General features: G+C 51.4%; 1 pseudogene; it reads right to left on the bottom strand.

Annotated features, from left to right (window-relative positions):
- Window positions 1-13,263, bottom strand: part of LOC113220084 — a 15,145-nt pseudogene extending 1,882 nt beyond the window's left edge.
- Window positions 13,264-13,875: the final 612 nt, after the last annotated feature.

The raw sequence follows: 13,875 nt of genomic DNA, 5'->3' as shown, positions 1-13,875 counted from the left end.
GTGTGTGTGTGTATATTTATGTATATATATGTATATATATACACACACACACAATAGATACCTTTAAATCTCAAATAGCCATCACCACTAGTTATGGGAAAAGACCAAACACAAGTGCAGCTGGTACTTACCTTGGGGAAACAATGCTCAGCAGGCCCCTCTGGCTGTGAGGACACAGAGACTTGGGGGCCTGTCATGTACCTGCACCTCTGCCATTCTGGAACCAGCCCTTCACGATACACCCCAGACCCACCTCTCCTGGAACCACTTGGAGGGGATGAGGCCGGCTCGAAGGTTGGTGTCCCCGACTCACTTGGCCTGCCACCACGTGGGGTCGTCCTGGCTCACCACTTCCAGGACCTGCCTGCCCTGGAAGGGCAGGCCCGCCTCCTGACACGGGATGGCCCGGTCCTCGCGAGGGTTGTAGTGGAAGAGGACGTGCATGAACACCTGCACAAGGAGGGCTCTGGTGAGGCGACCCTTCCCCACGTGAGCACAGACAGGTCATTGCCACATCAAAGGCCACATGACAATGACCACCCACACTTAGGAGGGCCAAGCGGCCTTTCGAATAGAAAGCTACTTGGAAACACTGCACATATGTTCTTAACTGTTCTTCAACCATTTGGGATACTATAGTCAAGAATTCCATCAAGAATCAGAAAATTAATAGGCCCCATGACTGAATATCTCTTTCTCACCTAAATATTTCCTTATTTACTTGACCAGCTGTCCTCATAACAGCCTCTTAGCATACACACAACAACTAATCCTGGGAACAAAAAGTAAAGGCAAGCACAATTTCTAACTCAAGTGTTATTTTTGACACGCCAACTGAGCTGACGGAAGGCAGCAGCCATCTGTTATATAAGTAATCTAGATGTTTGGGTAAGAACACAAATATCAACAAAACTACTGTTACTGACTCCTCACCATCACTTTTCAGTGGGCAATTGACACCCACACCTCTTACAGCTCAATCCTGCCTCATCTGCCATAGACTCGGCCAAGCCCCAATTCCCCCCTCTACTCTAGAGTCACCCTCTCTGGAGAAGATGGTGTGAGTACACAGCATTTTTCACACTTCCTTGTTCTCTTCTATAATTTGGTGGCATGGATTAATTTTATTTATTTCTATTTTCAGACCATTAGGGCCCAATCACTTCAGTGGCAAACAGAAAAAAAAAAAGCAATCGGGGTCTTCCTCAGACAGATACAAACTGTATTCCTTATTATATGCCAACCAGAAAAGATTCCATTGGACAACAGTAAGAACTTTCTGGCATATGTTGTGGGGACAAATACCCTTAACCAGCCACAGATGTTACCAGGGTCCTAAGCACTCAGAAGAGTGTAATCTTAAGTGGCCATCCCAAATCAAGCATCTGGATCGAGAAGAAATACTCAAGAAGGATGGGCTGGGGGACAGGCTACTTACTCATTTTGTCCTTTAGGAAAACCAAATTCTCTTCCTCAAAGAGGGTTCCTCAAGTCAGAACCCTCAAAGTTGCATATGGGGACCACATTCACTTGCCCTAAAAAGAATCACTTTCCACCAGGTAACAGGAAATATTATGCCCTGGGATTTAACCAAAGAGCACAAATAAGAAACAGCTATATAAAGATTATTTCTTCACTTGCTGCAAAAAACTGTCATTGAAGACACAGTCCATTACAAATCCACATTCTTCGAAGTATCGACTGACATATCCTCTGTGCCAGATGCTGTAACGTCTCTTCTTTCATGCATTAAGTACTGACAGGCAGGTATGGGAATCAATCTTGAAAAACTGGCATGCTTCCTTCCATTCTTTGCTCAACAGTATGTAATTCATTATGCTATCCTTTTTGCCTTGGCTGCCAGGAAACTCAGATCCAAATGCATTGTGAAATCAAAGTGATGCCCTCCTATCTCATCAACCACCATCTCACAGTTCAGGTCTTAATAATGTCTCACCTGGGCTTTTACAAGAGCCTTCTACCAGGCCTCCCTGCCTCCAACCTCTACCTCTACCCACTCCACCCTCTCCCCGTGGCTGCCTCAGGGAGCTTTCTAAAACACAAATATAACTGTACCACTCCCATCCTTAAAAACACACACACACACACACACACACACACCCAAAAAAAAAACACCTTTAAGAGCTTATTAGAACCTATGGGACTGTCCCTTGGGCTGTGGGATGCCTTCCCATATGCCTCAGGGCTGGACCACCCAGTGCAGCCTGGGCTGACCTCCAATTGCCAGCACCTGCATCTCTTTGCCTAAGGACTTACTTTCTCTGGCCACTGGAGCCTGCTTTTCTCTAATCCAGCAGGCAGAAGTTGCTAGGAATGAATCCCCCAGGTGCAGCCTGGCAGGAGTTGGTGTATAGATCACCTAGCTCCCAGGGCCCCTGGGTGGGATGATAGAGGCATGTGTTCCACAGGGGAGGAAGAAGTTCCCCACGTTCCCAGCAGGACTAAGCTCCAGCTGCCCATAGTGGTAACCTGCTTGATAACACACCCTTAGTCAGATCAGCTGTCTTCCCTTTCCCAGTCCTGTACTGGTGTTTCCTGGGGTCACTTCCCAAATAAACCATTTGCATTAAAATCCTTGTCTCAGGGGCAGCTTCTAAGAGGCCCCAAACTAAGCAAGGATTATGCCAAAACCCTTAACAAGGCATTGAGGCCATTCAGAAAATAGGCTTAACCCACCTCCCCAGCAAAACCCACCACCATCCTCCCTGCAAAGCCCCACCACATCACCCTTAACGTGCTCCTTTCCAGAATGCCAGGGAGCCTCTGTATGGGCAGACCCCGCCAAGGTCCTACTCTTCTTTACCTTCTTCAGGCCTCAGTTCCAACACCCCCACTCTGACACCCTCAAAGGTGACTGTAACTCTTTGTACAGAATCTTGACAAAGCACTTATTACATAGCAAGGAAAGATTTGCTGCCCTTTTGCACCAGGAACCCTTGAAGCTACCAAGAGTCCCTGTCTCCAGCATCTGGCAGAGTGCCTGGCACAGAGGAGGTGACCAAATAAGGCAGACTCAGCAACCATTAAACAAATGGCAGTTACTTAATTGGTTCAGAATTCAGCACACTTGGTACCTTCTCCGCCTCTTCATGGTCCTGAGTTTCTATTTCAATTAAAATAACCTCGTCTTTTATTATTAGTAAACCATGTCAAATCCTGTTTAGAAAGAGGCAGGGTACAAACAAATGAATCACTTTGTGATAGAATTAAAGTCCTTCAATGGGCACAGATTACTAGGACCAGATCTATGATCTGTTCCTGAATGACTGTTTCAAGAGGCTGGACTGGATCCAGCCCCCAGCCAGCGAGCTGCATCTCTCAAGCTAAGAGAGGGCACTGCAGGCCCACCTCCCCATACCTTGCTCTCCTTTAAGCGATCTTCCTCCTGGGTGGCTGGGATGATTTTTAGGGTGATGGATCCCTGGGACTGGGCCTGAAACGAGAGAGAACAGAAGCTTCTCGCCTACCAGGTCTAACCCTCCAAGAGCTCAATTCCTACTTCTCAGGCCTAAAAACTGATGTTCAGAAAGTCAGACTTGCAGCCTCTAAGGCCCACCCTTCTAGGATGGTGCCCTGGTTGAATGAACTAAAGCAAAACTCAGTAACCAAGTAACTGTACCTTTTTGTATTTTTTTGTATTTTTATTATTTTAAAGCCAGTTCAAATTTAGCGGTGGAGGGTTGATAACTGCATTTTCAAAAGACAAAGGGACAGAAGACTTTCCACGAGAACCCAAGGACTATGTGTTGAATTCCAATCCTCCATCCTGCTGACCGCTAGGGCCCCAGAGGGCTCCCTTCCTTGCTTTCCTCTTGGGTCATTTGAACAACCCATTTCAGCTTCCTTTGCCTCTTTCCTGACTGATTTGGGGCTGGCCTCTGATTAATACTTCCCTCTTTGCTTCCATCTCCCCAATCTCAGGTCGTGCCCAGCTTTCCAGGAGCTCCCTTCACCCTCATCTACAGAGACCCTGCAGTCCAATGCCAGGGGCCCAACAAGGAAGAATGCTGTAGGACCAGGACATCAGGGCCCAACAGACCACCTCCTGGCCTCTCCACTACCCAGATAGCCCACACCCTTGCTCTGGAGCACAAGGAAATTGGCACCCAAAGCCACAAAAAAGCAAGCTTGGGCAAAAGGACTGAAGGGCCTGCCTGCAATCTGCATCCTCTACAGAGGGGGCTTTGTTTTGTTGAGTTTTTGTTTTGTTTTGTTTTTTGAGATAGAGTTTTGCTCTCATTGCCCAGACTGGAGTGCAGTGGCATGATCTCGACTGCCTGCAACCTCCGCCTCCCAGGTTCAAGCGATTCTCCTGCCTCAGCCTCCCAAGCACCTGGGATTACAGGGGCCCACAACCATGCCCAGCTAATTTTTTGTACTTTTAGTAGAGACGGGCTTTCACCATGTTGCCCAGGCTGGTCTCGAACTCCTGACCTCAGGTGATCCACATGCCTCAGCCTCCAAAAGTGCTAGGATTACAGGCATGAACCACTGGGCCCAGCCCAGAGAGGGCTTTAAATAGTTGGCCTCCTCTCTTCCCATCTTATCCTGTTTCTGCCCCTAAAACTATCAGAAGTTAGCAAAGAGTATCAGGTTGGGGGAGGAATCCTGAGGATAAAGGGGACCAAGCTATGATTGGGGCTTTTCACAATTTCAGTTTTGACTTCAACTCCCCAGAATGGACCATGGAGGTTTTCAGCCAAGCATTTAATGCCTTGAAATCCCCTTACACTTCTGAAGGGCTTTACCCTTTTCCAGATGTTGGCATCCCAATGATAACCACACATTGGTTGAGAAAGAATCCCTATCCCAACGTTAAAGGAAAGGAAATGGAAACTCAGATGATCTGATGGCTTGTCCAAGGTTGCACAGCTGGAAGGAGGCAGAGCCAGGATTCATACCCAGGACCCAGGAGGGACCTTGTGAAAGGGAGCCAGGGGAAGAAAGGAAGGCTGTGCTGAGAAGAGGGTCTAAGAGAGGCAGATGGAAGGGAAGTTCCCCTCCTCCTGCCGCCACCCCATACCCCAAGCACACCGTTAGGGGCACACCATAAGGCCACTTTGCCTGCCACCTCCTCAGGACAACAGCAAGGCTAAGCCAGAATCAGCCTTGGCTCCGGAAAGCGCCCCACTGTGGGTGGCTGAAGACCCAGCACATCCCTAGCAGGCATGTAGCACGGACCAGAATCTGGCTGATCTCGTCGGGCCGCTTGTGCAGGACTGCCATCCCATTCACTTCTCGGAGCTCGTCTCCAATGTGGACCAGGCCTAGGAGACACAGGGACTGACCATCAGCACAGGAGGAGAGCCTGAGCACCAATCACTCAGAGCTCCAAGCACCACAGGGGCCTGCCTGAGGATCCCACTGCAGGGCCAACTCGAGGTTTAAAGTTGATGGGTGGGACTCGGGCGAACTAAGCCCCTGAGTGCTGGGCACCTCACTCGGCATGGAGGGCTCAAATCACCCAGTAAAATCTCCATTTTACAAGTTGGCACCTGAGACCCAGGAAGATTAAGCAGCTTGCATAACGCCACATTGCTAAGAAATAAAGAAGCCAGTATTCAAACACAGTTATTCTGATGTAGAAAGCCTGTGTTCTTTTTGCTATAACCTCTGCTTCTTTAAAATTATCATTAACTCTTCACCTTCCTAGGTTTACAGATAAACTCCTAGAATGGCGTTCTTAAGTCTTAACAAGGAAAGACAAAAGCACCAGTGAAGACATCATTAAGACTGTAAACACAATATGAGCCTCTGCCTGAATGACAAATGTCTCGGCATATTAGGGCCCTATTTGCTACTCAAAGTGGACACTGGCCTGGCTGCATCAGCATCACTTGGAGGCAGGTTAAAAGTGCAGAATCTTCAGCCTAGCTCAGACCTGCTGAATCAGTCTGCATTTTAACAAGATGCTCAGGGAATTCGTGTACTCATTAATGTTTGCAAAGTGCTGGTCTAGGATTCTCTGCAACGGTGACCCCCCAGACTTTGGGGGTAACATCCCCCTATATCAGGAGGTTTGTCTCCCAGCTTAGTAGCTCTTCCACACACTAGTGATTCTCAAATGAATCTGGGGCACAAACACTCTCTTTGTAATAGCGGCTTGACAAGACCTGGGGTGGTAGGAAAGGATGTCATCCCTGTCCCACAGTTAGTAATCCCACAAGCCCATGCTATATTCTTAACTGTCACAGTCCTTGGACTAAACCAACGCATGAGCTTTTTCTCAATCACCCCAAAGTACTCCATGACTATTTTATATATATATATATACACATATATATAATATATATATAAATATATACATACGTATATATAATTTTTTCTTTTTTTTTTTTTTTTAGAGACAGTCTCACTGTGTCACCCACGCTAGAGTGTAGTGGTGTAATCACAGCCCACTGCAACCTGAAACTCCTGGGCTCAATCTTCCCACCTGGGCCTCCCGAACAGCTAGGACTACAGGTGTGGGCCACCACGCATGGCCTATATTTTCTTTTTCTCTTTTTTTTTGAGACGGAGTTTTGCTCTTGTTGCCCAGGCTGGAGTGCAATGGTGTGATCTCGGCTCACCACAACCTCCACCTCCCAGGTTCAAGTGATTCTCCTGCCTTAGCCTTCCCAAGTAGCTGTGATTACAGGCATGCACCACCAATCCTGGCTAATTTTGTATTTTTAGTAGAGACGGGGGTTTCTCCGTGTGGGTCAGGCTGGTCTCAAACTCCCGACCTCAGGTGATCTGCCCACCTTGGCCTCCCAAAATGCTGGGATTATAGGTGTGAGCCACAGCGCCTGGTTTTTTTGTTTGTTTGTTTTGAGACAGAGTCTCACTCTGTTGCCTAGGCTGGAGTGCAGTGGCATGATCTCGGCTCACTGCAACCTCCACCTCCCAGGTTTGTGTGTTTAGTAGAGATGCAGTTTCGCCACGTTGGCTAGCCTGGTCTCCAACTCCTGATCTCAAGTGATCCGCCCACCTCAGCCTCCTAAAGTGCTGGGATTACAGGTGTAAGCCACCACGCCCAGATGGTCTATATTTTCTATTAAAATTTCTACTGACTTGGGAAGGAGATGAGAATTCCAGCCACAACCCCAGAAAGCAAAGCACATCCCAAACAGGTGGTCTGATAGGAGAGAGGTAAGGGGACCTATGAGCAAAGGTGGAGGGCTCTGGAACAATGGCCATGATTGGGGTGGGCCAGCTTTGCACGCCGCCACTCATCACTCCTGTCTGCTGTGCCTCCTCACATGATCCTGGCCACCACAACAGCCCCTGAGTGCTCGTCCCCCCGGATGGTGGCACCCTGAACCCGAGACAGAACAGATAGGTTCTTAAGCAGCAGCTCCAAATCTCAGACCCCTACTCTCTGGACCCAACACAGCCTCCCCAGTCCCTCCCTCTGACAGTCCTGAGGGCAGATCAGTGGGGACCTTCTCAATGCTGAAGACAAAACAAAACCAACATCCCCCATTAGTACAGCCCTGCACTTTACAGTTTACAAGGCACAATAACGCTGCAACATTTTAGATGAGGGACTGGGGCTCAGAGAAGTTAAATATCCTCAAGGTCACCCAGCTGGTAAAGGGGAAAGCTTTTTGTGATGCCAAATCCAGTACGTTCTCCATCACATCTCTGTCATATCACAGTTCCTACCACTTGCAAAGACATTTAATAATGAGGATGATACGTGCCAGCTAATTCTCACCCTGCCTCTACTCAATCACAAGGTTACTGGGCCTTCTGCTGCTGCTGAGGGAAACCAATTATGCACCCCAGCCAGAGCTTTGGGACCAGGACTTGGCCCATGAAGCACAGCAGAGATGACACTTAGGATGAGAAAGGCACTAACGAGCCCTCGATTTCCTGCATCACAGAGGCTGGACTGCAGCAGGACAGCAGAAAGCTTCGGAGCTAAGCTCTAGGGCTGGACAGCCCTGGGTGTGAACACAGTTCTGCCATTTACAAAAAGCATATGGCCTTAGCAAGGAAATCTCTTATCCTCTTCAAGCCCATTTCCTGTGACATGTAGGATAGCATTTAACTCACAGTGTTGTCGCAAAGATTCCATGCAAGGCACTTAGTACACAGTAAGCACTCAACATATGTTAACCACTTATTAGTGGCTGTAACTGCAAACACATTTGTACACTTATTGTTAACATCATCTATGCCATCTATTTGAAGTACATAAAATAATTATTGCTGGAAAGAGAGGCCATCAACTAAGAACCCCAGGACTTCTAGCCCCCCGAGACCTGAGAACTTTCCAGCATCATTATCCATCATTTATTCAGCTCTGAAGTGCCAGCACCCAATACAGAGCCTGGATAGGAGGGCTCACAATGTGTTTGCTAAATCAATGGATGGCTGCTCCATTTTACAGGTGAGGAAACAGAGGGAGAGGAGAGATCCTCATCTGCTTGCAGAAGAGGCTCATCCGAGGTCATCTGGGGAAAGCTGGAAATAGAGAATGCCAGCTGTGGGATCTTCTGGAGCCAATCTCAATTCTCTCGGCTTCCACCACTTCTGTGCATCTCATAAACAACACTGTCCCTTTGCTCGGTAAATCAGTGCTGAACCAGGACCAAAGTGATAGCAATCTGTCTACTGGGGAGATGAATATCCCGTGCTTCCTCAATATTCAGAGCAGGCATTGTCACACGTTTTCTGTAAGAGGCCACATGTAAATATTTTAGGCCAGCTACACAGTCTGTCACAATGCCTCAACTCTGCCATCACACTATAAAGGCAGTCACAGCCTATCTGTAAGTGAATGGGCCTGGTTGTGCTCCAAAAAAGCTTTATTTTAAAAAATAGCTGTGGGCTGGGTCTGGCCCTTGGGCTGTAGTTTGTCCATTTCTGGCTTAAAGGATGATCAGGGTCACCCTATACAACTGTGCAGGTTATTTACTGCACAAAGGGGGTTGGCCACAGTTGAGAGGGGCTGTATCCTGCCCCTCTGAACTGTGTGTGCCCTGCATACAGAGGCGCCACAGGGATGAGCAGCAGCCCCGGCAAAGCTGCTGTCACTCACTCTGAAGACTTCGGGGAGGGTCTTGTCCCAGTGTTCTGGGTGGGGGTGAGAGGCAGGGGAAGAGTGGGTGAGAGAGAAGCAGGCAGCAGCACCTACCAAGGGCTCCTTGTTCTTCACCAAGCGGACGATCTTCACAGATTCCTCATCAAAATCCTCATCGATATTGTCAGGCAGAGGCGGGAGAACGGGGTCAAAGTTCTTCTGGGCAACTGTGTCACGTACCATGAGCACAGCCTGCCGGGAAAGCAAGAGAAAAGGAGCGCTGGCCCGCCGCTCACAGGGTCAGCAGGCCGTGGCTGGGTGGTGGTCTGGAGGGTTGCAGATGCCATGCCAGAGAGACAACTGCCCAGACACTAGTGCTGAGGATCGCTCCCTCAGAAGTCTCCACTCCTCAGCCTCACGAGGAGAGCTCCCTCCACCCCCATCCCAGGAGACACAGAGGCATGGGTGAGCAGGGGCTCTGCGCGACTACCCTCAGGTGTGGGGTGGACAGCAGCTGGAGCAGCTCCCTCTCATCACTGTGCACAGAGGCGGCCTGCAACTCCATCACCTGCAGAGAATGAGACAGGCGCCACCGATGGCTAGAGGTGCCCCGACCCGCATCTGCTGGGTCCTTCCTCTTCGGGCCACTGACCCAAGGGCCCACCCAGCTGCAGCCCCCAGGGGCTGAGGGGCAGACCCTCAGCCACCCCAGGACGATGATCCCGGGAACATCACACCAGAGGTCAGGAGCAGCTCGACGGGGCCATCCTCCATGGAGCCACCATTTTAAGCCCTATGTGCTTTCTGCTTTATGTGGATCTTCTCACTGAACCCTGCAACCAACTCGATGCAGAGGGTCTTGTTACTTTGCCATTTTACAGATGAGAATCCTGAGACTCAAAGAGATTAAACATCTTGCCTGAAGTCACAGAGCTCATATACAGCACAGCTAGGATTTGAACCTGGGCTTACCTGGCTCTCAGATGCTATTTTATGAATCAGGAAATGGGAGCTCAGAGAGGCTGAGTGGCCTACTTAACATCACAGAGCCAGTGGGACAGGCAGCACTGAGCCTGGGAACCGAGCAACCTAATGTGCCCCTAATCACATTCCACAGTGGAGAAGGGCCCAGGGCTCTGCACCCACAGGCTGCACTCATCCCTCCGCAGGCCATCTCCTGGGGTTAGGAGAGTTTATTCAGGAGTTGATCTTAGTAATCAACCAGAATGGCTTTTCCCCAACCATGCAACACAGACGACTAGGTCCACAAGAAATTAAGAAGCGTTCCTTTAAAAAATGAGAAGCCTGAGCCAGTATGCAGGGACACATTCTAGGTCCCTTGACTTCAGGAAAGCACAGATACAATGTCTAATTGACCTATTCAAATCACCGATCTTCAGAGCAGTTTGGGAACTGCTCAGCCAATCCAATGCTCTCATTTACAGCAGAGGAAACAGACTTTCTCAAGAACACACAGATAGTGGGCAGCCCCACGTCAATGTCTCCCAACCCAGTCCAAGGCTCACCAGTTCCTCCCTGCCTTTCGGGGAACCCAGAGAGAGGAAGAAAAAGAGGAGCACAAGGGAAGAAAACACCTCTTCACCTTTGGGCTCCTGATTCCTGGTGTCCCCAGACTAAGCAAATGAGGCAAGATGAAGGAACTCTACAGGGTAGGGAGTGGGGCAGACACTCGAAGGAGAAACCTGGGGCTTACGTCCTCAGTGAGGGCCACAGCACTGTGCAGAACTGGGGTTGGACTTTGCCTTTCATAATAGCGAAGCTTCTCATGAATCTGCAAAGACAGAGTATTTCAGATGCACCCTGGACACCACACATCCCACCCATGGCTGTGGGGACAACTGGGGCAGCAGACTGGGCCACTGATGGGGCACCGTAAGAGAAAGTCCTGTGCAGTGGGCAAGTGAAGGCCTTCCTGGGGCAGGGAGATGACTAGGATGACCTCACATGGCCACAGACAGCTAGAAAGAGCTCTAGGCACCCTTCCAGGCAGGATGACGTGGGACTTCACCTTCATTAAGTAACTGAGGCTTTTTTCACTGAAAACATCCCTCAGGAAGCCCACGTCAGGCTTAAAACAAAGGATAGCAAACGCAGTAGGTGCTCCCTGCCCCCAAGGAGCCCAAGTGGGGCCTCAAACAGCACTTCGGTCCTGCCGTGAGGACATTCTCTCCCCAGGCTCTCACTGCCAGGGCCTGGAGGCTGCCAGGCAGGCTCATCTTCAGTCTGGGGGAGGTACTTACCAGAGTCCTCCGATAGCACTGGCATGCTGGTGTTGTCACGTCCTGACCTCTCCCTGCAGATTCTGGGAGAAGGGGGTGGGGGTGGGTATTGAAGCTCCATCAAGCATATTTATTCAACAAACTGACTACACATCTACTGTGTTCTCTGAGACCAAGCTGTGGACAGAGAAGATGGGAACAAATAACTCTGCCCACTTTTTTCAGAGAGGAAGGAAATAAAGCTAAGATGTGCTGAGTGTCCTCAATGTGCCAAGCATTGTGTGGGGTGATTTCTATGATAAATTTTTTGTCTGCACAAAGTCCTGAGAAAAGACTGCGAATGTTCCCATTTTATTGATGAAGAAACAGCGGCGTGGAAGGGTTCAGAAAAAGTTGTGGGTCAAAATCCACATTCAAGCGGGCTCTTCCAGGCTGGCCTTGGAGGTGCCAAGTGACCCTGCCTGACAGTCTCTGCTGTCCTCCGCAGCGCCCCCCCCCCCCCCCGCCCCCACCAACTATAACCTTGTAAGAGCCCTGGCTCAAGCCCTCGCTGGGATCCACCTTCCACAACGACCTGGCTGGGTCTACAAGCCCCCTCTCCCCGACCCCCCAAGACCCAACCCAAAAGGAGTCTCCAGACTGGAGTGCAGAGAGGAGGGGGAAAAATGGGAGTCGGGCTTCCACTATGCGGGGGGACTCCTATCTCAGGAGGCCCCCCAAGGTGCTCTGCAGCACGTGGACCTCAAAAAGTCCTCCTTAGGAAGAGGAGAATGAGAGTCATGATTGATTCATTCTGCAAACATGGAGCCAGCCCGCGGCGCCAAGCCCAGGTGCCACTAAGAGGCATAAGAACGGCCCCGGGCCCTCCAGCCTCCGCCCCGCCCCACCCCGCCCCGCCGGACTCACCCTTGGGCTGCTCCCCGCAGGAGGCTGAGCACCGACTCCTGCTCGCTCTCCGAAGGAACCTGTGGGATGAACAAGGAGCGCGCTGGGCGCAGAAGCGGCGACCCCAGGGGACCTCGGAGGGCGGTCCCGGAGGACGCGGAGCGGCAGGGAGCTGGGGGCGCGCGGCAGGGCGGGCGCGAGAAGAGGGAGGCGGGGGCCGAGGGGCGGGGCTGAGACACCGGCGGTGGGCTCGGTGGGCGGTGAGGCTGCTGGGGAGCACGAGAGGAGGGTCTCGACCCAGTTTCCCGCCCCTCCCGCCGCGGCGCCCAGCTCCCTCGTCCGTTCCCCGCGCCGCCTCCTACCTCGTCGCGCCGGGATGTGTGCTCCGCGAACGGGAGCCGCGCGGGTGCCCCGAGCCTGGGCCGCCGCTGGCTCCGCCTTCCTGGGCCCCTCCCTGCGGTTGCCGCTCAGGGCTGGGGTGGCGGAGCCGGAGGAGGCGCTGCGCGGGGAGGAGGCGCGGCGCGGGGAGGAGGCGGGGGAGGAGCGGGGGCAGCCCTCCGTGTCTGGCACCGCCATCCCCCCCGGGCCGGGCTCCGCTACCCGGCGTCGTAACCCCTCCCGCTCTCCCGCTCCCTGAGCTCCCTGCCTGTGTCCCCCACGCCCTGGCACACAGCCATCCTTCCCTTCTGGTCGCACCACCCACCCTCCGCGAGTGGAGGGGTGGACACCTGCTCAACAGAGAATTCGATTTTACAAACATTTATTGAGCGCCCTCCAGGTGCCAGGCGCTGTGCCAGGGGCCGGGGCTTCAAAGACGACCAAGGCAGAGATCCTGGGTTTGAAGATCTCCCGAGCTGGGGCGGGGGGCGGGTCGGATGCGAGGGCAACTCGCTGTAACAATGCAACGCGCTGAGAAAGATTTATGAGTGCACGCTGCCCTGGGGGCGCGGAGCAGGGGAGGAGAAGTCAGGCTGGAGAGAAGGGGAACTCCATTCTGCCCCGCTGCAGGGGGGGTGAAGCTACATAGCAGAGGCGACCAGCATCCGAGGGCTTTACTGGAAAAAGCTCTGAAATGGCCATGACGATAACTGACTTCCATTGTGCCATCTCTACGCCCAGGTACTCCTCAGATCACTTCCTTTCACAGTAGCTCCTGATATCACGACCATTATTATTTTGGTTCTGCAATTGAGGACACTGAGGTTCCAGGTGGAAGAATGTGTATAGGGGAGAGCATAGGAACTGCTGGGCGAGTGAACAGGTGGTTGTGGGTATTAGAAAGTGAGGAGTGGGTGAGTGAGTGGGCCCCCTTCCCTCAATCCAAGCAGCAAAGAACAGCACAGCACATGTTAGGAGAGGTGGACCCAGAGGTTAAGTCTGGAAGTAAATCCTTCCCAGGAACCAGGGAAAATGGGTTGGCAGGCCCCACAGGCTGTAGTGCATGGGGAGGCTGTGAGAGGCAGCAAATGTCATGATGACGTTTCCCCTCAAAAATTATCCTCATTCCTCAAAAAATATCCACACTATTGCCGCTCAAAATGTAACTTGCCTGAGACTCACTAGGGGGTTGTGTAATGGTGGGGTGGTGCCAGATTCTGAATTTCTAACAAGCTCCCAGGTGATGTGATGCTGCTGGTCTGCCGACCACACTTTTTGAGTGGAGAGAGACTGCATGAGACACATTTTTAGCTGCAATGCTTAGTGTTTGAAAGATAATGA

Source organism: Piliocolobus tephrosceles, unplaced genomic scaffold (genome assembly GCF_002776525.5).
Source record: "Piliocolobus tephrosceles isolate RC106 unplaced genomic scaffold, ASM277652v3 unscaffolded_416, whole genome shotgun sequence".
NCBI lineage: Eukaryota > Metazoa > Chordata > Mammalia > Primates > Cercopithecidae > Piliocolobus > Piliocolobus tephrosceles.
This window is presented reverse-complemented; position numbering and strand designations above follow the sequence as displayed.